The sequence below is a fragment of the Bos indicus genome, chromosome 16, assembly GCF_029378745.1.
Source record: "Bos indicus isolate NIAB-ARS_2022 breed Sahiwal x Tharparkar chromosome 16, NIAB-ARS_B.indTharparkar_mat_pri_1.0, whole genome shotgun sequence".
NCBI lineage: Eukaryota > Metazoa > Chordata > Mammalia > Artiodactyla > Bovidae > Bos > Bos indicus.
This window is the reverse complement of record NC_091775.1, coordinates 51,457,926-51,480,131: the sequence shown is the minus strand read 5'-3', so window position 1 is coordinate 51,480,131 and position 22,206 is coordinate 51,457,926. Positions and strand designations below refer to the sequence as shown.

The following is a 22,206-nucleotide window of genomic DNA, read 5'->3' as shown; positions in this document are numbered from 1 at the left end:
AGTAAAGAAGCCCTTTCTGTCAACTTGAGGATTTCCCTGGGGGTAGTGAGCGTTGGCCCCAGGAAGGCTTCCTGGAGGAGGAGTCGTGCCAGAGGCCCTGTCACATGGAGCTAGCCATGGACACTGCTAGCACTCAGGTGACCCCCTGGGAAGGGGTACAGAAAGGAAAGCTTCTCAGTCCTTAATGGTCTCAGAGAAAAGCTGAACCTGGGGGTGTGTGGCGCGGCAGCCTGTCTTAAAGCCGGGGGTGTCCCTCGAGGCCATGGGAACCAGGCACTGGCACCCTGACTGCTTCATGTCCTTGGCCCCACCCTGTCCATGCACTCAAGTGAGGAGGTGTCCCTGGATGGCGGGTGGACTGGCTGGTGTAGGACGGCCCTTCTCCAGCCTGCTCCCTGGAGGCAGGCAGCCCTGCAGAGGACCCTGCTTGTCACCCGGGTGGCTGGCCTGTGGGACTGGTGCCCAGGGCAAGGAGACTGTACCTGGTCAGACCCTGAGGAGCCAGGACCCTGTCCAGCCCTACCCCTCTGGTCCGGAGGTGCAGTCTGAGGGGGTCAGGGGCTGTTTGATACATGGCTTTGCCCGCAGCTGTGCCCCTGCCAGCCCCCGTGGCCCAGGACTGAGCTGGGCTTTCTGGCCTGTCAGGGGTCCTGGCCTTTGGAGCTTTTGAAGCCCTCTAGCCCCTCATCAGTGAGGTTGGGGAGGTGACAGGCTTGCCCCTGCTGTCCCTGCATCTGGGCCCCAAGCCATTCCTTTTTCTACTCCAGCCACAAGGAAGCTTTCACAACCCAAGGTGTTAAAGAAGGTACATGCCAGTCAGCCTCTGGAGGGGAAGCTGAAGGGACATTCAGTTCGGCTCACCTGGACAGGTTCCTCCAGAAGCCCGGAGGAGTGGTGACCATGGAGTGGCGCCAGGTTGGGGCTAGTGGGGTCAGCCACAGGCTGCAGGAGCCATAGTGGGGTGCAGAGGAAGGGGTGGCCTTGCCAGGGGCTGTGGAGGAGGATGGAGCTCGTGCTAGGGCCCACCCTTCTCCCTCACATCCCCGCCCGGTGGGCCCAGAACTGCTGTCTGTCTCTTTATTGGCTCTGAAGCTTTGTGTGCTTCCCAGTCATGCTGGATACCCACCCAGGAGCAGAGCTGTGCAGGAGAGGCCGTGCTGAGGCGCATCTCCCATGGCCACAACCCACCCAGGCAAGCAGGGGCAGTTCTGTGGACTCAGGCGTGTTTGTAAGACCACAAAAGGGGTTGCTTCTGTGCTGTTAGGGCCAGACCCCGGCTCTGGGCAGGCGGGGGTGGCTTTCTGTGCCTCAGCTCCCCCTGCTGTGGAAAGGATCTGGAGTGACCACCCCCTCGGACGCCATGTGAGCAATAAGAGAGCTAGAAGGGCTCCGAGAACGGGCTGGTGCCTGGTGAGATCAGCTCTCTGCCTCCCCTGCCCCCGCTGGTGGGTTAGGGGGAGCAAGTTGCCCTGCCATCGTGTGCTCAAGGCCACCCAGCATCCTCAGATGAGAGGACAAGAGCCAGACCCAGCCTGAGTGAGGGGCTCGGGGGGCACTCAGGGTGGGGGGTCAAGCTGGCAGGGCTGGACTAGTTACCACTGAATCCTTCCAAGGTAACAGACGCTTGTTATTCCCTGGTATTTTTATGTGTGTGTATTGCTTTATTAAAAGTCCAGTTTCATTCAGCTTTGTCTCAGGTTATCTGTAACCTAGAAAAGCTACTTTTCTATCTAAAATGGACTGCCATTAAAATGAACAGTCCCCCAGTTTAGCCTGGGTTTTCTAGAGCTCTGCAAAGCTGCACATTTGGAATGACTGGAGGAGAGTGGGCTGAAAGGTGGTAACTGATGTCCAGCTCAACTTACTTGGGTTTACCTGTTGGACTCAGGGTAGATGCGTTTCCCACTGAAGCCCCCAGTAGAGGTGGTGGGTCTGTGATTTTGTGGTTTGATAGCCTGAGGGTGATGCAGACCTTTCCAGTAGAGGTCCAGTAATGAATATGTTGGGCCCTCACGTGTCATGTCGTGTGAAATTGGCCACCATGCAGAAACGGGGGGTGAATGGGGAACAGGGCTGTGCCCTCACGAGGTGTCATCAATGGACAGTTTCTTGTGTCTTCTGGGAACCTTCTGTTCCACTGGTTCTTCCAAAGTCACATGAGTTTCAGACGCCATCACTTGACGACTCAACTCTCCCAGGTGACTTTAGGCCAGAGTGAGGGAAGGAGCTGGGTTTCGAACCCAGAGCTTTGGTCAGATTCTGTGTTGGGAACACAGAGAAGTGTAGACTCCTGAGCTGGCCACTTGCCTAGAACCCATTGCAGAAGGGTTGCTCCCCTTCCCAGCCCTGGTGTTGCCTGGAGGTTAGGGGGAGAAGCTTCACAGACCTCTTGGGCTCCCAGCGTGGAGCCTGGATGCACAGGTCAGCTCAGGCAGTTGGGGGTCTAGGCAGGGTCGGCATAGGCTTCTGGGGGTCCAGGGAGGTCGGCTGAGTCCCCTCGTGATTTTGGAATTGGAAGGAGAAGCTGGCAAGGACCAGATGTCACGTGGGGGAGCGGAGTGACTGTCGGGGCCCAGAGGTCTGCTCTGGCCGTAGCCGGCACAACAAAGGCCACCTGCTGGGGCCCACCTCTTGCCTGAGGCTGGAGTGGGTGTGACTCCAGGCTGGTCACCCCAGTGCTCGTCTCTCTGGGACCTTGGTTCCCTCATCTCTGCCCTTCCTGCTCCCCCCACCCCCACCCCTCGGAGCAGCAGCAGCACCCAGACACCTCCCGACCCTGGTCCCGTTCACCTCACTGGCCAGAACCAGGCCTCCCTCTTGCCCTCCCCCCAGCTCTGGCACCCGGGAGCCCGGGACCTGTGAGCATTTGTGTTGGACCCATTCTTGGCCTCTGCAGAGCCAGGTCAGAGGTCACCCACAATCCGGGGCTACTGTCACTCGGCCAGCGAGCCTGGCGTGTGACAGGCTGGGGCCCCACTGGGTCTGTTCCCCACAGACGCCGCTTCTGGGAGGCTCAGAGGCCGAGCTGCTGCCCCGGCTCCTGAGGTCCGTCTCCACGCAGAGACGCTGTGCTCCCGTGACGTCAGCTCCTCGGCATCCAGGCCATGTTTTAGTCGGTGCCTCAGCTGCCGGCTCCAGCTTCCCCGGGGAGCCGGGTACCACCCGGGCCTGGAGACATGAGGAGGCAGGGATGTGAGAGGCGGGGGTCGGGCCGGCCAGCCTTCCTTTAAATATCCATCTGCCCTGGTGTGTGAACCCCTCCGCCTATTGTCAGGGCCCACGGGGAGCAGAGGGCAGCGTCCGCGCGTTCACGGAAGGAGGATGCCTTCTTTCACGCCCACCGCTCCGTAGAGCATAAAGAATCTGCCGAGGAGGCAGGAGAAGAAAGCCCGGTGAGTAACGTGCATCGCCCGGCGGCGTGCAGGCAGCGGTTGTGTCCGGACGCAGCCTCCCCGCTGCATGGATGCTCCAGACATGGGCGCGCTGGTGCTGCTGGCCCGGGCAGGGATGTGGCTGCTGCAGCTCCAAGCTGAGCCGCGGGGGGAGCAGCACTGTGGGGTGACAGGTTTTAGAAAAACAAGCCCCAGGAGAGCCTGCCCAGCGAGGGATGCGGCTGATGCGGGGGCGGGGGAGGAAAGGTGCCCCTGAGATGGACGGTGTGTGCCCGAGGCCTGGCGGCTGGTTGGCTCCGGAGCAGCCTCGTTTTCATCCAACACCCTCGCCCGGGGGCCCTGCTCACTCGCTTCTGGGAGTCCTGCTGCTGGGCTCCTCCATGGAGGGCCTGGGCGCAAGTGTGCATGTGCGTTGCCTGCTCTGCGCTCCGCGTCGCTGCCGCCCGAGTGTGGGCAGCTACCGAGATGGGGCCGCCCAGGCTGGCCGTGGCCGGCACCTGTTTCCCCGCCCTGAGCCCTGTCCACAGAGTAGCTGCGCTCCCGCGGCCCTGGCAGTCCCGTGGACAGCGGGTCGTGTCAGTGTGGCTCTTCCACCCGGCCCTGGGCTGTTGGCAGCGAGTGCGGCTGGGTCTCGGCTTCTTCGTCCTGACATGGTGGGAGGTACACGCGGATGCTGGGTCTGCGAGTCGCTGGTGGGGACAGGGGGATGTGGGTGCTCCTCTGACGTCCATTTTGCAAGATGTTTTTGCAAAAAACAAAAGAAGCAGGAGGCAGCCCCCCACTAGGCCGGCGGGGAGCAGGTCCCCCCATGTGGACAGTGCTGGGGTGACAGGAGGCTGTTCAGGCAGGGCCGCCCCTCCCCCAGAAGCAGGACCCTTGAAATCTGGCCGCTCTGCAGCCAGTCCAGGGTGTGGGGGTGACTCGGATAAATCATAGAATTTGGGATGCACTGGAGGGGTGCATGGCAGGGGAGATGGAGCGGGAGTTGCTCGCATGTGTGTGGCCACGGAGCAGAAATTAGCTGTGTCATAGTTTCTCTGGGCCGTCTCGGCCTGTTCCCATTCATGATCACGCGCCGCCTGTGCAGGGCTGGTGGGACCCTTGGTACAGGCAGGCTGCCCGGGGGCTCAGGACGTGGCCTTGGGGCCCAATGCCTCGGCTGGGTCTAGTCAAAGCCATGAATGGGGGACCGGTTGGAAGAGTGAGCCCGCCAGAACCGCAGCCATCCTGTCTGCGTTGGCACTGCCAGGTGGGGTTGTAGTGGGGCCCACCTGTATCCGTGTCCTGGTCCCATCTGTGTGGCTTTCTCACTCCTGTCTCCACTGCGTCAGCCACCGATAGACCGCCTTCACAGAGTTGAGAGCCGCTGACACTTACGTAAGGAGCGTGAGCTGTGTAACCTACCTGACTTTACCTCCAGGCTGCCTGCTGTTCAGTCGGTCACACGGAGCAGCGAGGAGCCCTCCTGGGCAGATGCCACCCTCAGGCCCCCTCCCTGGGCGCTGGCCTGGGGCCCCACAGAGACAGCCTGCTTCAGAAGATCCCCATCTTCCTGTCTTGTCCCTTTTCACATTTGTGCAGTGAGTTTGGGGGATGTGTCTATGCCCTAGAATGAAGCGGGGCCCACGGCAGTCCGTCCGTTGTGAGGTCTGTCCTTCTCAGTGCTCCAGCTGGCAGGTGCCTGGCTCAGGCCCCAAGCCCCACTGAGCATCCTAAGGCCCGGGGGCACCTGTCTCCTGCTGCTGTGGGGCGGCCCAGGGTGAGGGGACTGTCCTAAGTGCTGCCCTTGGAGCCAAGGCCTGGTGACGCCAGTCCTTGGAGGACAGACCCTCCTTCCAGGTGTCATGTCACTGTGTCTACAGCCAAGAACAGAGATCAGTTCCTTTCTGTATTTCCTTGCCTAGATCTTGGGAATGGCACGTTTGGGGTGAGGGACCAGTAGGTCTGGCCCCCCCCCCCCTTAGTAGACGCCTCGTGCTGCTGGGCCTCTGCTTCTGGGGGGCAAGTAGCACTTGGGGCCACAGCTCCAGAAGGGTCAGATGTGTGTTTCATGCTGGGGTGGGGGTGGGGCCCCAGGCAGGCTTTCTGACCATAAAAGCTGGCTGTTCTGTGCAAAGGGCAGGAACAGCTTTGTCTAAGATCAGCCACCTGAACCGGCAACTCATCCAGCTTTCGAGTTGTTTTGGTCCCCAAATCATGGCTGTTATCTTTCACTCAGGAGGTGGCACTGCAGAATCCCCGCCATGCATGTGGACGTGGCGGTTTATTTTTAGGATCATCCTAAAATGTGGAGTAGGCCACCTTGTTCATTCTGCCTGGGCCCAGTCGGGTTCCACACCCCCTCATCCCTAGCCCCAGTTGCTGAACCACGAGCCTGCAAGTCTCCGTTTCCTCCAAGAGGCCCCCGATCAGGAGGGGTGAGGATCCAGGTTGACGACTAACCAGCCTTCTTGGAGATTATCTCAGAGGCTGTGATCTGATGGCCATGGAGGCTGCTTCATTTTCATTTTACTCCATGATGGTTTATGGGGTGAACAAGAGATTGTGCACGGGATGCTGGGGCTGGGGGGACCCTGAATTTGTGTTTTACTGTTTAATTTGGTAGTTATGTGTGTGGTCTTTTTAAAGGTTGCTCTTTTTCATGTGCTTTCTCCGGGAAGTTGAAGAGTTGATTTGCAGCAGCAAGGAGTGTCTCTGTGTGTGGGCACCCTGAGGGGAACTGCAGTCAGCACCCCAGGGCTGCCCTGGTCACCTGCCCCATGGCCCTCCTGCCCTGTGCCTTGGTTTCTTTTTCTTTGACATGGGATTGTCAGGAGGCTGGAACGAGGTCATGTCAAACAGGGTGGACATCTCGTCCTGGTCGGGATGTGCTCGTGTGTACGGTTTGTGTGATGTATTGTTTTCACATCTTGAATTTAAATTTGAGTTTTATGTATTTCTGTTTTAAGGTGCTGAATAGTCCATGTGGCTTAAAGAGAGAAAACTGGTATCACTGCCTCTCCCCCACCCTTGGCACATGTTTCTGCATTTCTGAATCTTGCATTTCCGTCAGAGGTGTTTCTTGTTCTGTCATGTCTCTGGACGCGGCAGTGCAGCACTCCTTCCCTCTGCCCCCAGTGGGATTGTTTAGTCACTGACTGTTTATGTCTACGTGACATAAACATTCACGTAGATCGTTCATGGGGCTTCCCTGGTGGCTCAGTGGTAAAGAATTTGCCTGCCAATGCAGGAGATACAGGTTCAGTCCCTGGGTCAGGAAGATCCCCTGCAGACGGATTTGGAAACCCACTCCGGAATTCTTGCCTGGGAAATCCCAGTGACAGAGGAGCCTGGCAGGCTACAGTCCGTGGCATTGCAAAAGAGATAGACATAATTTAGTGACTAAACATAATTCAGTGACTAAACAACAACTTAATGCACAAGTAAATGTTTAAGAGCCACCAGCGTCATATTTCCTGTCTTGCACAGCTTGTAGTTTCTCTTGCTGTTGATACTTGTCTTGATTTTCTTCCTTAGAATTTTCTAGAAGTCCTGCCTGAAATATTCCCACAATCTTCTCAGTACATGGGCAACACTCCTGGGCACCCCCAGGCCCCACACAGCATACCCAGGACCTCTCTTTGCTTTCATCCCTGGATCTCCCACTGCTCTGCTTTATCTGCCTCTTTCATCCCTGGTCCATCCTCCATCCTGTGATTTGGGAAAATGACCTGACCTTTCTGGGCCTTGCCCCCTGTCCTCTTTCTTGGCCTGGTCTCCGGTTAAGATGTTCTCCAGATACGTTCTGAGAAAGGGGTCTGGAGGGAAAGGAGAGTAAGTCTTTTGATACCTGGAGTGGATGTGCGTTTACCTGAGTAGAACACTTGGTGATAGTTTAGCTGGGTATAGAAGCCTATGTTAGAATCACCCCCATTGGCACATTGAAGGGACTGACCATGGCCCACTGGTTTCTGGTCTGATCATGAAGTCAGAGGCCAGTTTGATTGTTGTGGGATCTTTTTTCTGCTGAAGGTTTCTAGGATCTTTCGTTTCCTATATCCTCAAGTTTCATGACAACGTGACTCGATGAGAGGTGCTTTGTTTCCTGTGCTGGAACTTTCAGCATGGACGCGCCAGGCATTCCTGGTGGGACCCTTCTGTTCAGTTATTCCTTTGACGGTTCACTCCCCTCTGGTACCCTTTTCTAGAATGCCCACCAGTGGTTTGTTGGAACTCTTGGACTGGTTCTATGATTTTCTGTTTTCCACTTCTGTTTTATTTTCTAGGTGATACCTTTAATTTTTCTCATCCAAACCATCTATTAAGTGTGTTGTCTTATCCTTATTTTTTAAGAGTTCTGTTTTGTTCTCTGAAGGTTCATTCCTGGAATAGACTGTTCTGCCCTTGTTTCAGAGCTGGATGATCGTAGTGTTGCTTTGAGGTTATTAATTGTGGCGAGAGGCGCCGTAATACACAGTGAGTCACTGAGCACTTTGATGGCTTTAAGGCTTCACACACATGAACGCTTTAGTCCTCACGATCCTCTCTGGGCACCTGCTGCTGTTGTCTGTGTTCTGTGGAGAGAATGCCACCCACAGCACAGAGAGGTCAGATCATTTTCCCAAATCACACAGCTGTGCCTGGCAGAGCTGGGATTCATCTTCCGCAGGCTGGGTCCAAGTCTAGGCTCTCTGCTGAGAGTTTGGCTCCCACTCAGACCCTCTTAAATGGAGTGTGATTGTGAGCTCAAGTCCCCACTACTTCGAGGACCTAGTTCGTGAATGAGACACTGGCACCCATAGCCAGTGGGAGCAGAGGGGGGTGGGTGAAAGAGGAGCTGGTGTCTTCATTCTAAACATGTTCTTCATCCCTTCCCATGGTTCCATGTCCACCTAGGTTCTTTTTCGCAGCTTATTTTGCCGGGAGGTTTCCATCGGCCCCTGTGACCCACGATCACCAGCCCATAAGGATGGCCAGTTTGGTATCCCCACTGGGCTACTCCCAGGAGGCTGGGGTCTCATACTGTGTGACCAGGCTGCCACCATCCCCCTGGGTCAGGCCCTCATTCCATCTGCTGCCCAGGTGAGGATGGGGGTCTTCTCCTTAGAGTCTAGGAGTCTCCGAGTCAGGCCTCAGGGGCTCCTCCCTGTCTCGTCTCCTGTGACCACAGTTGGGGGGCTGCCTTCCGGGGTTCCACATGGTGTCATCACCCACCTCCTCTTTGCTGTGATGGGTTTATCGGTGTTTCTTTTCCTTTGACTGTGGTCTTGGAGGGAACATAGTAAGTGACTGTGTTCCTGCTGCTGTTTGCCTGGACACCTTCTATTAATAGATGATTAAAACTGTGCAGAAGAACCTTGGCTGGTCAGGCCATCATGGGTGAACGTGGGTGGGTGTGGATGTTGGGAATCAGTGCGTCCTAGGGCCCAAGTGCCCGTGGGACAAGGACTGGTGCTGCCAGAGGGGTGAGGGTGAGCAGGGGAGCCCCAGCGGCTGGGGACAGCAGAGCTGGCGCACTGTGGCTCTTCCCAGCCCAGCTCTGTGTGTGGGTTGATAGACACCATGTTTCAGAGCAGGCTTGGGTTTAGGGCAGGTCGGGGTGGTCCCGCAGCACCACCAGTGTGTGTGCCAGTCATGGCCGCTGATCCCGTGTTGGCCCGTTTCCATGGGCTCCTGTCCCACCTCACCCGGTGTCCTCATTTCCCACCCAGGCCCCCATGTGACGTCAGTCGTCATGTGTGCTTGGGCTCCTCTGGCTGCGACAGGCCCCAGACCCCCTTGTTTCTGTGACCTTGGCCTGTGAAGGAGGTCTGGCCAGATGTCTGTCAGGTGCCCTGCTGCTGGGCTTTGTCTGATGTTTTTCTCATGCTTAGACTGGGGCAGGGCCTCCAGAGGAACCGCAGGACCACCACCCTGCTCAGCACATTGCACCAGGCCCTGCTGTCTCGCCTGTGCTCACGGCACCAGGTGACGTGGCCTTGCACCCCTGGCTGAGGTGTCTCTGCCAGGGGTCCCCTTGTAGAGCCCCTCTTTCCCCTTCTCACCCTGTTTTCTGAGGAAGGTAGCCAGCCCAGCCCACCTTGAGGGGAGGGGGTATCCACGTGGATTATCTGGACTTTTCTACTCAAGGTGTTTGATGTCACGCCATTTCCTTCTTTATGTTGGTCTGGACTCTCAGATGGTAATTTCATGCTCCTATTTTGTTTCTTGTCCACATTATTCCAACTTTGGCCACTGGGAGCTTGTGATGGGCCTGGGGAGCAAAAGGGCCAGACCCTGGCCAGTAGGGTGATGCTGGGTGCTCAGTGGTGGGTGGTAGGCCTGGAGCCCCCATGGTGGGGCAAGGCAGAGGGCTCTCCGACCCCCACAGACAGGGACACAGACTTCCCTTCAGTCCCATCATCCGGGAGAGGTGGCCAGGGCTAGAGGGTGTGGAGGGCAGCACAGCTACGGCTGTGGACACGGGATTTTCCCAGGGAGCACGGTCAGTTCTCTGCCACCCGTCCTCCTGTTAAGTGGTGGTGGTGACAGGCTGATCTGGCCGTCACAACTCCAGGCGAGTCCCCAGGTCAGACGCTGCAGTGCTGCCCCAGGAGAGCCCAGGCATATTCTGGCTGCTCTCCTGACCGACCTGAGCCGGAGTGGCTGCATGTGGCTCCCTTCAACCCTGGCTGCCTCCCCCACCTCCATCTCTGGTGTTGTCTGGGGAGGGAACCCTGAGTGGGTGGGGAGCTGGGGCTGCCGAGCAGTCATCCAGGATCAACCAGGCAGGGGCACCTTTCCACTGGTGCCGTGTGTCCCTTGGCTGGTGTGAGGTGAGTTTGCAGGAGACTCGGGGTAGCTGACTAAGCATCAGTGACTGTTTTGCCCTGGAGGCGGCTGAGCACTTGGAACGTGTAAGCTTGCTCTCCCATGTCGCTCCTGCCCATTTCCCTGGTGCAAATGCTGCTGCTGCAGCCGACCTGGAGCTGCCCGGTGACCTGACTGCAGGCAAGAGATGCACAGTCATCAGAGAAGGTCAGAGGGCGACTCGGACACCGGGTCTCAGCTGGTTGATCCCCACAGCTCAGAAATGCCACTTCCCCAGGCTGCCCCCTTCAGAGCCGTACCCATTGCTATTCAAAGTCGATGGGCGAGCCTAGTGGTGGGTGGCTCCCTGGAGCAGCCCTGAGGACGTGGGCAGGGGCAGAGCGGCTGCACGGTGACAGGACTGATTGAAGCCGTGGTGAGGGTTGTCACACTGCAGAGACCAGCTTTAAACACCCCGTTCCCAGGTTTGCGTTCCACGTGTTGCTCTCCTGAAAGCACTGAGTCTCAGAACAGACCGTGTGGACCACGTACTCCTCCTCCTCTTGCCACACTGTGCTGTTTATCACACTTTTTCCAAATCCTTTGTTGTCTGGAGCAGCCTTTCCAAGCCGGTGCCACCCACTCCGTGGTCCTGCTTCTAGCACTGGTGTCCCAGGTCCATGGAATGAGGGGAGGTCTGGGATGGAGGCTGAGGGTGTGTGTCTGCTGCACGTGGTGTGGGCCTCTGTGGGAGGGTTGTTGTTGTTGGGGCACTCATGTAGCCAGTTTCTCTTGCCGTCACTCCCTTTCCTGGTGGTGGTGTTGTTTAGTGGCTCAGTGTGTTCTACTCTTTCGCAAGCCCATGGACTGTATAGCTCCCAGGCTCCTCTGTTCATGGGATTTCCCGGGCAAGAATACTGGAGTGGGTTGCCATTTCCTCCTCCAGGGATCTTTCCTGACCCAGGGATCGAACCCGTGTCTCCTGCATTGACAGGCAGATTTTTTATTGCATTGTATCCATGTGGACTGGGATTTTTCTGAATCGTGAGTTTATTAAAATTCATTTTTATCATTCCTTTTGAGGCTCCAATTTGCTGCATTTGGCTGGCAGGGCCTGCAGAAGCGGTTTCTGCCAATGTGGGGCACGTTCCCCCAGCATTTAAGGGGGTCCCCACTTTCTGGCACAGTTGCTTCTGGGACTAGCAGGCACGGTCCTTGTCCAGCCTGGAGCTGCTCCGGGGACCTGGCCTCCTTGGGGTGGAGGGGACTTTTGGAGGCAGGTCTGGGCTCTGTGTGCCCCTCACACCCAGGAGTGGGGCCTAGGCTTATGCTCTGACCCTCGAGCTCCCACCTGGACTGGAGCTGCCCTGGCTCCAGACACCTGCCTCAGGCCTCCTGGGCTCCTCAGCCCCAGTCCACTGCATCAGGACACGTGTGCCCTGCCTACGTGCCAACATGCCTCCCTTGCAGCCTTGGTCCTTGGACTCTGCTACCCTGACATGGGTTCAGTTCAAGTGTGGCTCCTGGGGGGTCACCTGGGCCCCATGGCCCCCTGGGTGTTGTCAATGCAATGGTCAGCTGGGTTTATTTCTTTCTGTCTGCACTCACTTTTAGGGTATGTCCCCATCTTTGTTTGTTTATTGAGGAATTCTGTGATATTACATGAATTGAATCAAAAATAAAAACTCTGCACAAAGATTCCTAATCATGTACCTTCAGCCCATGTGCAGCCAATTTCATTCATCTTTTGTGCTTATTCTTCCTGTGTTTCTTTTTGGAAAAATAGGGGTGTGTGTGTGTGTGTGTCTTGTGATGGTGGTGGTTTAGTCACTAAGTCGTGTCTGACTCTTTAGACCCCATGGACTGTAGCCCTCCAGGCTCCTCTGTCCATGGGATTCTCCAGGCAGGAATCCTGGGGTGGGTTGCCTTTTCCTTCTCCAGGAGGAAATGTGTGTTTTGTTCACCCTTTTCTGCTGCATGAAGAGTAGCCTGGTACATGTGCATGTGTTTGCTTGTACTTTCTGCACTTGTCTGCTTTTACACATGTATGTGCATTTGTATTTAGTATGAGAAGTAAAGCTAAATGATAACTTTTAAAATACAAACAGCATTCCAAAATCTTGAAAAATCACCTTAATTACACTCATCATTAAATATCTGCTTGGCATGATCCTATAATACATTTCTTTAATTTTCTTCTCAAATGACAGTTTTGCAATGTTTCCTGTAGAGAAACCTCAAAGATAATTACCTCAGTCTTTCCCATTGTATATGGTTTCCCTTGTGGCTCAGACAGTAAAGAATCCGCCTACAATGCGGGAGACCCTGCTCCGATTACTGGGTCAGAAGATCCACTGGAGAAGGGATTGACCCACTCCAGTATTCTTGGGCTTCCCTGGTGGCTCAGACGGTGGAAGAATCTGCCTGCAGTGTGGGAAACCTGGGTTCCATCCCTGGGTTGGGGAGACCTGGAGGAGGGCCTGGCAAGCTACAGTCCGTGGGGTCACAAAGAGACACGACTTTCACTTTCCTGTTGTATAGTTGACAAAAGTTTACTTTGGGGCCATTTAGAAAAAAATTTTTTTTCACCCCCACAAACTACTATTGGAGGGCCTTCCCTGGTGTCCAGTGGCTAAGACTCCACACTCCCAATTCAGGGGGCCTGGGTTCAATCCCTGGTCAGGGAACTAGATCCCACATAAGGAAGAGTTTGCATGCTGGAGCTAAAAGACCAAAAAGAACCCATAAACAAAAAGTTATTATTGGAAATGTCACATCTATTTTTAGGATTATTTTCTAATTTTGGAAAAACCTCAGTTTCTTTCATTTTTGACTTGTAAGACTTCATAATATTTCAAATTTTCTCATGCAGTGACTCATCTTAAATATTCTTTGAGATGATAATCATGCATTTACCATTTTGCTGTCCAGGTCCTCATAGATGCACACTGCATGAATTTTGTGTTACCTTCATTCACATTGCAGTTTTTAGAGATGCTTGCAGTGTGTGACTTGACTCAGTATTTCTGTAAGTGTGTGAAGCACAGTGAGTCACACAGAAGCACCAGCAGCCCCTGGCCCTGCTGGAGGCTGGTGCCCTCAAACAAAGTGATGCTGCGTCAGAGCTGGGATGGAGGTGCCGGTCTCTGTCCTGCAGAGCAGCTGGGACCAGCCAACTCCGGAGCATCCATGACCCTCCACGGCCCCCTCGTCCCTCATACATCTTCTTCAGTCAGCCATCGCCGCTTAACACAGGACATAAAAATCACTGTCTCAACCCTGCTTAGGATTCTCTTTTAAAATTAAGGTTTTATTTTCTAGGACAAGTTTAGATTCGCAGCAAAATTGAAAGAAAGATACAGAGAGTTCCCACACATGTCCCACCACACACACAACCTGCCCATTATCGACACCCCCACCAGAGGGTACCTTGTTACGTCTCCCAGATCCCACAGTTTACGCTGGGGGTCCCTCTCGGTGTTATGCGTTCCGTGTGTTTGGACAAATGTACAGTGATGTGCACCCACCACTGTTGCATCACACACAGCATTTCACTGCCCTGAAAGCCTTCTGTGCTCCCCCTGGTCACCCCGCCCACGGCAGCTACTCATCTTTTACCGTCTCCAGCATTTTGCCTTTTCCAGATTGTTTTATGTTGGAATTATACAGTATGTAGCCTTTTCAGATTGGCATCTTTCACTTAAGTCATATGCATTTAAGTTTCCTCCATGTCTTTTCATGACTTGATGGCTCATTTCCTTTTTAAAAAAAATTTATTTTTATTTTTGGCTGCCCTGGGTCTTCGCTGCTGCACGTGGGCCTTCTCTCGTCGCGGCAAGCGGGGGCTGCTCTCTAATCGTGGTGCACTGGCTTCTCTGTGTTGTGGAGCATGGGCTTAGTAGTTGCCACTGTCAGACTCGAGAGCACAGACTCAGCAGCTGTGGTGCACCGGCTTAGGTGCTCTGTGGCATGTGGGATCTTCCCGGACCAGGGCTTGAACCAACATCTCCTGCATTGGCAGGTGGATTCTTTACTACTACACCACCAGGGAAACCTGGCTCATTTCTTTTTAGCTGGGTAATATTTCCATTGTCTGGCTAGAACAGTTTATTTGTCCATCACCCACTGAAAGGTACCTTCATTGCTTCCGAGTTTTGACGGATATGAATAAAGCTGTTGTAAACATCTATGGGCACGTTTTTGTACAGACATGGTCTTCAGCTCCTTTGGGTAAACACCAAGGAGTGTGGCTGCTGGCTTGTCTGGTAAGACTGTGTGTAGTTTCATAAGAAAACTCTGAACTGTGTCCCCAAGTGGCTGCACCATCTGCATCCCCATCAGTGGCCACCGAAGAGTTTCTGTTGCTCCAGTCCTCACCAGCATTTGGTGCCGTTGTGTTCTGGGTTTTGGTCGTTCTAACAGGGCATCCTAACCACTTTTAATGTGTGGTTCAGGGGTGTTAACCATATTCCCATGTTGTACAGCAGAGCCTGAGAATTCTTTCATCTTCTCATCTGCTTTTAAACAGAGTTCTGTGAGAAACAGAATAAAAGACAGGTTTGCTGCCTCATAGCTTAGAGTCATGGTGTTGTCACAGGCTGACCATGCCCACAGCGGGGCAGAGCCCTGCTGACCGTGCCCACAGCTGGGCAGAGCCCTGCCTCCCAGAGAGCAGTGGTGGTAGTACCGTTGACAGGGAACTGAGATGCCAGGTGGTCCTTGCACTTACGAGCCACTGGTAAGACCTTGCTCAAAAGCATTTTAATGATTCCCTTATTCTCGCATAATATGGGGTTTTTGGAGGGGAGGGGACATTTTTTTGGTCTTATCTCATCATCCAGAAATTCTTATTGTTGTTAGCACAGGGCTGTGATAAGGTATCTGAGCAATGTGTGTGTTGTCATCAAGAAGACTTGTGGGAAGAATAAATTAATAAGCCGAGGTGGTTTTTCTTCTGAAGCCGGCATTTAGGGGGTTAGGGTACCATCTTTCTGCCCCTGTGTGTGGAGAAGTGACCCCCCAAGGAAGGATGTGTGTCCTAATGGGGCAGGCACGTCCCATCCGGCTGGCCTCCAGGGAGCTCGTGCCCCCAGGGAGCTCGTGCCTGGTGTGGAGGCCCTGGGGGCAGCAGTGGAGGCAGTGTCCAGGCAGCCATGGGGGGAGCCCTGGCTTCGAGGTGGGGCTGCAGGTGGGCTGTGGGGACGGCACAAGGGGCTGGCTGCCTGGTGACTGGCACGTGTTGGCAGCCTGGACACGTGGCCTGAAGGCATCCTTTGTTCTGCTGAGGCAGAGCCATGGCTGAATAGCGGCTTTCTCTGCGCCCTCCATTTCTCTGTGGCCTTTACTACCTCCATCCTGCTCTTTCCCTCTCATGTGACCTGAGGACAGTCACAGCCTCTCCAGGTCTACCTGGCCCAGGCTCCGCCCCCTTACCTGATGACCCTGCCCCTGCAGCCTGACAGAGCCTGTAAATGGGCTCTCCCTGGGCTGACTCCCCATGACCCCCAATCTCCATCTCGCCAGAGTCGGGGGCCCTCTCTGCCCCAGCCCCCACCTCCCTCTGCAAAGGCAGCTGTGTTGGGGTGGGGGGCAGGCCCTCCACCCTTGTCTCTCTCCCCATCACCTTCCACCCCATCTCCCTCCCCACCACTTCCCATCCCTGTCTCCTTCCCGCCCCTCTTCATCCCCACCCCCACCTCCCCCATCTCCCCATCTGCTCCCAGCCCTGTATCCCTCCCTACCTCTTCCATACTGTCCTTCTCTCCATGAAGACCACCCCCCCACAGCCTTTCCTCTCCCCCCAGTACACAGGACTCTTGTGCTGGAGGTTGGAGTTGGCCTGCTTTGATCTCAGGTGCAGTCTCCATGGGCATTTATCAGATGGGCTTCTGTGAAGATGTCCCCTCCTTAACACCAAAGGTCCCCCAACCCCAGGACTGGTCAGCAATGGGCTGCACATGCTGCCCGCTGCCCGGGAGGACTGGCAGCCCTGCTATGTGGGTCAGCCTGCCAGGGCCTCAAGCCAGCCAGGGCTGGATCATGTGTGCCGCTCCCTGAAGCTTCCGCCACCGCAGCATCTTCACTCGCCATCTTGGGGGGAACAATGGTGACCAGGAGTGGACAAAAAGGCCAAATCAGACAGACAGGACTTTCCAGTTTGTATTTAGACAGCATTTCTGGTTGAAACCACAAGCACATGTTGACTGCAGAAAATCTGAAACAGGCAATAAAACAGAAAGGAAAAATTTTAATTGCCCTTTCCGGAGCTACCCAGTGAGTGGATCCTTTTAAATTCTAATCTAGTCTCACGTGCTTACTAATGTTATGGTGCTGTGGAGGCATCACGTTAGTTAAAATTCCTCCCCATCTTCAGCTTGGCTGCAGGCGGGTAGCAGCTGCTAGTGGCCCCGGGGGCGGCAGGGTTCCCAGGGCTGCGCTGTGTCAGCCCCTCTGGTCGACTCGTCATTGCCTTGGCGCAGAATCCCAGACCAGCAATCACTCTGGCCAGGAACATCAATGTATTTTAATCATTTAGAATCATTTTATAAAGCCACCAGTCATTCGGATCAGGGGCCACCCTGTGACCTCATTCTAACTTCAGACATCTGCAGCGACCCTATTTCCAAATGAGGGCACGGTCTGAGGTACCGGGGGTCAGGACTTAGCATTTGGGTTTGGGGGAATGCAATTTGGCCAGAATGGGACCTGCAGAAATTGAATCCTGGGGTCCGCACAAGTTCACAGCCTGGCAGGTCTGCAATCCTTGTGGTCAGCTGTCCTTGGCGTCCTCTCCCAATTGGGAACAAGAAAAATGCCTGAGGATTTATAGTGAATGGTGTGTGACTGACCACAGAGGACCCTGCTAACCAGGACCCCAAGCCCAGTGTCCCCACAGGGTCCATCACACCACCTGGAGGACGTGGTGAGGCTCTGACGTCCTACTCTGCAGCTGCCCCTTCCTGGACAGGAGGGTCCGGTCACTGGGGAGTCCTGAGCTCATGTGGTCGTGAAGAAACCTCTGACACTTCTCCAGAGAGGCCATCACACACGTAGGAATGAAGGGTTGCGCCTCGTTTCCTGTGTCCAGCATGCGGTTTGCTCTTCAGATCTCACGTGGCTGAAGTGTCAGAGAGAGCCTGTCCAGATATTTCCACCATGTTAGTTTAGTTTTCTGTATAATATGCAGAACTTCGTTTTTCTTGACATTGTGATCTAAGCAGATCATTGAATACACTTTGTAAAGACCACTTATGAAGACCAGCCAATGTACATGGACACACTTTAAAAAAAGGGTTAGAAAACTATGGCCAACGCACCAAATCCAGCCCACCTTTGTTTTTTGTTGTTTTAAAAAATGGTGATGAAAATATACTTGATCCCATGATCCATGGCATCCCATCATTTCATGGCAAATAGAAGGGGAAAAAGTGGAAACAGTGACAGACTTTATTTTCTTGGGCTTCAAAATCACTGTGGATGGTGACTGCAGCCATGAAATTAAAAAACACTTGCTCCTTGGAAGAAAAGCTATGACAAACCTAGACAGCATATTAAAAATCAGAGACAGACCTCACTTTGCCGACAAAGGTCCATATGGCCAAAGCTATGATTTTTCCAGTAGTCATGCAGAGATGTGAGAGTTGAACCACATTGAAGGCTGAGTGCTGAAGAATTGATGCTTTCGAAATGTGCTGGAGAAGACTCTGGAGGGTCCCTTGGACTGCACGGAGATCAAAGCAGTCAATCCTAAAGGAAATCAACCCTGACTGTACATTGGAAGGACTGATGCTGAAGCTGAAGCTCCAATACTTTGACCACCTGATGTGAAGAGCTGACTCAGTGGGAAAGACCCTGATGCTGGGAAAGATTGAGGGCAGAAGGAGAAGGGGACGACAGAGGATGAGATGGTTGGATGGCATTAGTGACTGAATGGACATGAGTTTGAGCAAACTCCAGGAGATAGTCAAGGACAGGGGAGCCTGGTATGCCGTGGTCCATGGGGTTGCAAAGAGTCAGACATGACTAAGTGACTGAACAACAAGAAAAAAAATAGGCTTCATATAAAACTTGCCACTTTAGCCGTTTTTAAGTGCACAGGTCAGCAGTTAACGTGTACTCACATAGTTGTGGAGCCATCACTGTGATCGTCTCCAGAACTTTCTCCTCTTCCCAAATTGAAACTCCATCCCGTTAAACACTCCGCACCCCTCCCCTCTGACACCCACCTTCCAGGTCCTTCCGGAAGTGCCATCTTACATTGTTCTTTCACGTCTGCTTGTGTCACTTGGCACCGTGTCCTCGAGGTTCACCCATGTTGCAGTGGGTGTCAGACTCTCCTTTTTATGGCTGAATCATCGTCCATCGTGTGGATGGACCACACTTCACTTATCCATCACCCACCGATGGACACTGGTTTGCTTCTGTCTTTTGGCTGTTGTGAATAACTCTGCTCTGAACATGGGTGTACAAATACATTTTCAGGGCCCTGCTTTCAGTTCTTTTGGGAATATACACACAATTGGAATTGCTGGATCGTAGGATAAGTCCATTTTTAATTCTTTGAGGAACCACCAGACTGTTTTCCGAAGGAGCCACGCTAATTTACATTCCTACCAACAGTGCACAGGCTTCCAGTTTCTTCACTTTCTCATCAACAGTTGGTTTCTGGTCTTGTTTTCTGGGAGCCACCCTATTGGGTGTGAGGTGGTGTCTCATGGTGGTTTTGATTGGCGTTTCCCTAGTGGTCAGTAATGTTGAGCATCTTTTCTCGTTCATCGGCTGCCAGTATGTTGTCTTTGAGAAACATCTGTTCAGGTCCTTTGCCCAGTTTAGAATGGGATTGTGTGCCTGTGTATTTGTCGATTGTCCTGGTCGGTGTATAATGACTGACCCACTGCTGTGCACGTTGGGCTCAGCTTTCTCTACTTGAACCCACTGGTTGGCACGTCAGAGCAAGGTTGTCCAAGGAGCTGACTTCAGGTGGAGAACAGACGGGCATCTGTGATGTCAGTGTGAAGATGGACCAGTTTTCCTTCTCTTTTCGTTCTTCTGATATTTTCCATGTCTCTTACCACCTATTTTTATAGCATAAAAATTCATTACGAAGGAGAAAGGCTCATGTGGAGGAGGGACTCTTGAATCAGAAGGTACTTGGGGGCCCGTGAGTCAGTCAGTCTGTCCCCATGAGAACATCCTTCCCCGTGCTCCTGTGGGGTCTGCCCAGTGGCGGCTACCCTGTCTGTCCAGAACCCCTAGATGCTTGGTCACATCAGCAACACCCCCCCCAACCCCCAGCATGTTTTGCTACATGAAGCGACCCCGTGGGATAACAGAATGAGATGGAATGAGTCCAGGGCTCTGGGCCATCTGTGGGGTGATGGGCACACCTGGTGTTGAGGAAGAAAGCCCTGCACCCGGTGGGCCGCTCCGCTGGGAGGAGGGCAGGCGGCGGGGTCCCACCTCGGGACAGCCCGGGGGAACAGAGCCCAGAGCAGGCGCCTCCCTCCGCTCTGGCCCCCCTGGGAGCACCTGCTGGTGAATGCAGACCACCTTCGCCTTCTCGGCTTTGGGGCCGTGGAGACTCACCAGGGTCCTGTGGATCTGAAGGCCTTGGGTCCATTTAGAACAGAGACTTCGCTGAGCTCCACGGCGACATTCTTGGGAGTGAACAGAACAAGCATAAATTATTCATGGATTTTAGCTGATCTGTTTTTGTACAAAGGGAGCTTTTAAAGTTAATTATTTTTAAGCAGTAGAGGATGGTTTATCTGAGAAAGCTGGAGGCTCGGTTTTCAAGGTGAGCAGATGGCAGTGGGGTGGGGCATGGGGTGGGAGTCTGGGCCCTGTGCTCAGAAAGGAGAGAGGCCCAGATGTCGGGAAGGGTTTGGGGGTGGCTCTGACTTCAGTCCCGGCCAAGACTTTAAACTCAGCTCCACCATCTTAAACCTTGCAGGCCTCTGACGCGCCGGCCCCCAGGGTCAGGGAAGGCCCTGCCGCTCTCCAGGCACTGCCCTGTGGTCCAGGTGTAGGCGCAGCCCCAGTGCACCGGGACGCCCTGTAGCGGGTCTCGGGAAGCAGATCCACAGACATGTTGCAACACCTGCGAGGGTCTCCCGCCAGGAGGGAGGCTGAAGCCAGAGTCTCTGCAATCCCTGCCCAAAAAAGGGAGGAGGCGGGCAGCCCATGGGCTGAGCTGGCAGCTGCTGTTCCTTTGAAAAGTGCTTCCTCCTGGGTTTAGACAGGGGTGGGCGGGTGCAGACACCGTGTGGACGTGATGTGGGCGGGCGTGGGTGCTGTGCAGACAGGTGTGGACACGCTGGACGTGGACGGTGTGGACAGAGGGCCTGCAGCACTTGGTCCCCTCTATTCCGGCGCCTGCTCACACTTGGATGGCCTTGGAGGGGGTGCACCAAGTAACCACAGGTATGGACACAGATGCTTGCATGCGGGCACAGGTAGGGGCCTCAGTGCTAGGTCCAGTCCACACCCCTCATCAGTCTGACCTGGGGGCCACGTCTCCTGCCAGACACCCCCTTGTCGCACCTGCTGTGGGTGATTTCCCAGTTTGTCACATCAGAGACTTCCCAGTGACTTCCTGGTTTGTCATGTCGGAGCAGCCACCTTCCAAGAGAGCCCACATGTCCTTCCATTTTGATGCACAGTTTCGGGGTTCTCCTTTGCCATCACCTCTCCACCCCTGGGGGGCAGCCCCCTTCTGTCCCTAGATCCCATCTTTGGCGTGAAATGAAAGAAACCTGGTTCCAGCCTGAACTGCATGTCCCAGGGCCTGTGGCCTCCCTGTGGTCTCTGCATGTGGCCGTGTTCTTATGTGTGCTCTGCTGGCCCACAGCACGGACAGTGGTCACCAAGGGGTGATCAGGTCTTTTCTGAGGCTCCTGCTGCGGCCCTCCCCCAGCCACCCCACCGCAGCCCATCTCCCACCTCCCATATTGGCTGTTTTTGGCCTTGAATTAATTTCTTGTTCCCCAGTCATTTTTCTTAAAGCTCAGTTTCGGTCTCTTTCAGTCTCTTGTCTGTAACAAGCTCTGCCCAGTTTCCCAGGCTCGCTGCTATTCTTGTGGTCTCCCACAAGCCCCTTGGTACTGTTGATGGTGACCAGGAAGGAGCTGCTCCTTCCTTTCTGTGACCCTGGGGCTTCGTCCCTCTGATGGGGCAGGGGTTTCCATGTGTCTGGGACACTCAGGCTGACCGCCAAGGGGTCAGAGCTCGGGTCTCAGTGTCTGGCAGCTCCTGCTTCCCCCTCTGGTCTTGAGTCTCCTCTGGGCCTCCTCAGAAGGCAGGTGTGGGCACAGGGAATGGAATCACGTGGATTTTGTGAAGCTTGTCTTTTCTCTTTTTTTGCAGTAGAACCTTTTTTATTCAGAAAAGCAAAAATGTTTTCCAACCACACACAGGAGGGTATGGGTTGGGGGCAGAGGTGTCTGTCCATCCAGTGTGGGCCCCCCACCCATGTGGTTTTGGCAGCAATAAGGTGTGGGGTAATGGCCCCAAAATAAAAATGGTGTGTGTGGCGGGGAGTGTGGTGGGGAGCAGAGGGGTGCAGAAGCACTGGGGAGTGGTGAGGGGAGGGCTAGACGAGGTCAGTACTGGGAACACCGCAGGTGAGAGGCCATTTCATAACATTTCTTATTGATCATACCGCTGTGGACACCTTCTTTGCCCATCAGCAGTACTAGTGTCTTGACAGTCATGGTGACAGTGGTAAAAAATATGGAATGCTTCACGAATTTGTGTGGCATTCTTGCGCAGGGGCCATGCTAACCTTCTCTGTACCGGTGAGGCTTGTCTCCAGTGGGCGCTCAAAAGCAGCACTAGTGTGTTGGAGCTGGTGACGTATTTCTGAGCTGTGGGTGACAATTCTGGGGGAAGCGGCTTCCGTGCTGCTCCCTCGGTGTTTCCATGGGAATTAGAAATGGTCCTGGGCTGCAAGTTGGGAGTCAGAAAACGTGGAGGCAGCAAGACCCCAGGTCTACTTCTGACTCCTGGCTTCTCCTCTTGCAGAGCCAGGGGTCCACTCTGGCCTCAG

The 22,206-nt window shown here is 54.4% G+C and overlaps 1 protein-coding gene, 1 long non-coding RNA gene and 1 other non-coding gene across 3 annotated transcripts in view; 1 reads left to right on the top strand and 2 right to left on the bottom strand.

Moving 5' to 3' along the window:
• The window catches only part of PRKCZ (protein kinase C zeta), a 99,804-nt gene that overhangs the window by 16,244 nt on the left and 61,354 nt on the right, over positions 1–22,206 (top strand). The window lies entirely within an intron of this gene.
• Positions 16,306–20,732, bottom strand: LOC139176409 (uncharacterized). Its single transcript, XR_011560856.1, has 2 exons — positions 19,746–20,732; positions 16,306–19,234 (listed from the first exon to the last, which is right to left on the bottom strand). It is a non-coding gene; the product is annotated as an uncharacterized lncRNA (long non-coding RNA).
• LOC139176600 (U6 spliceosomal RNA) lies at positions 21,885–21,990 on the bottom strand. The gene has a single exon (XR_011561054.1). It is a non-coding gene; the product is annotated as a U6 spliceosomal RNA (small nuclear RNA).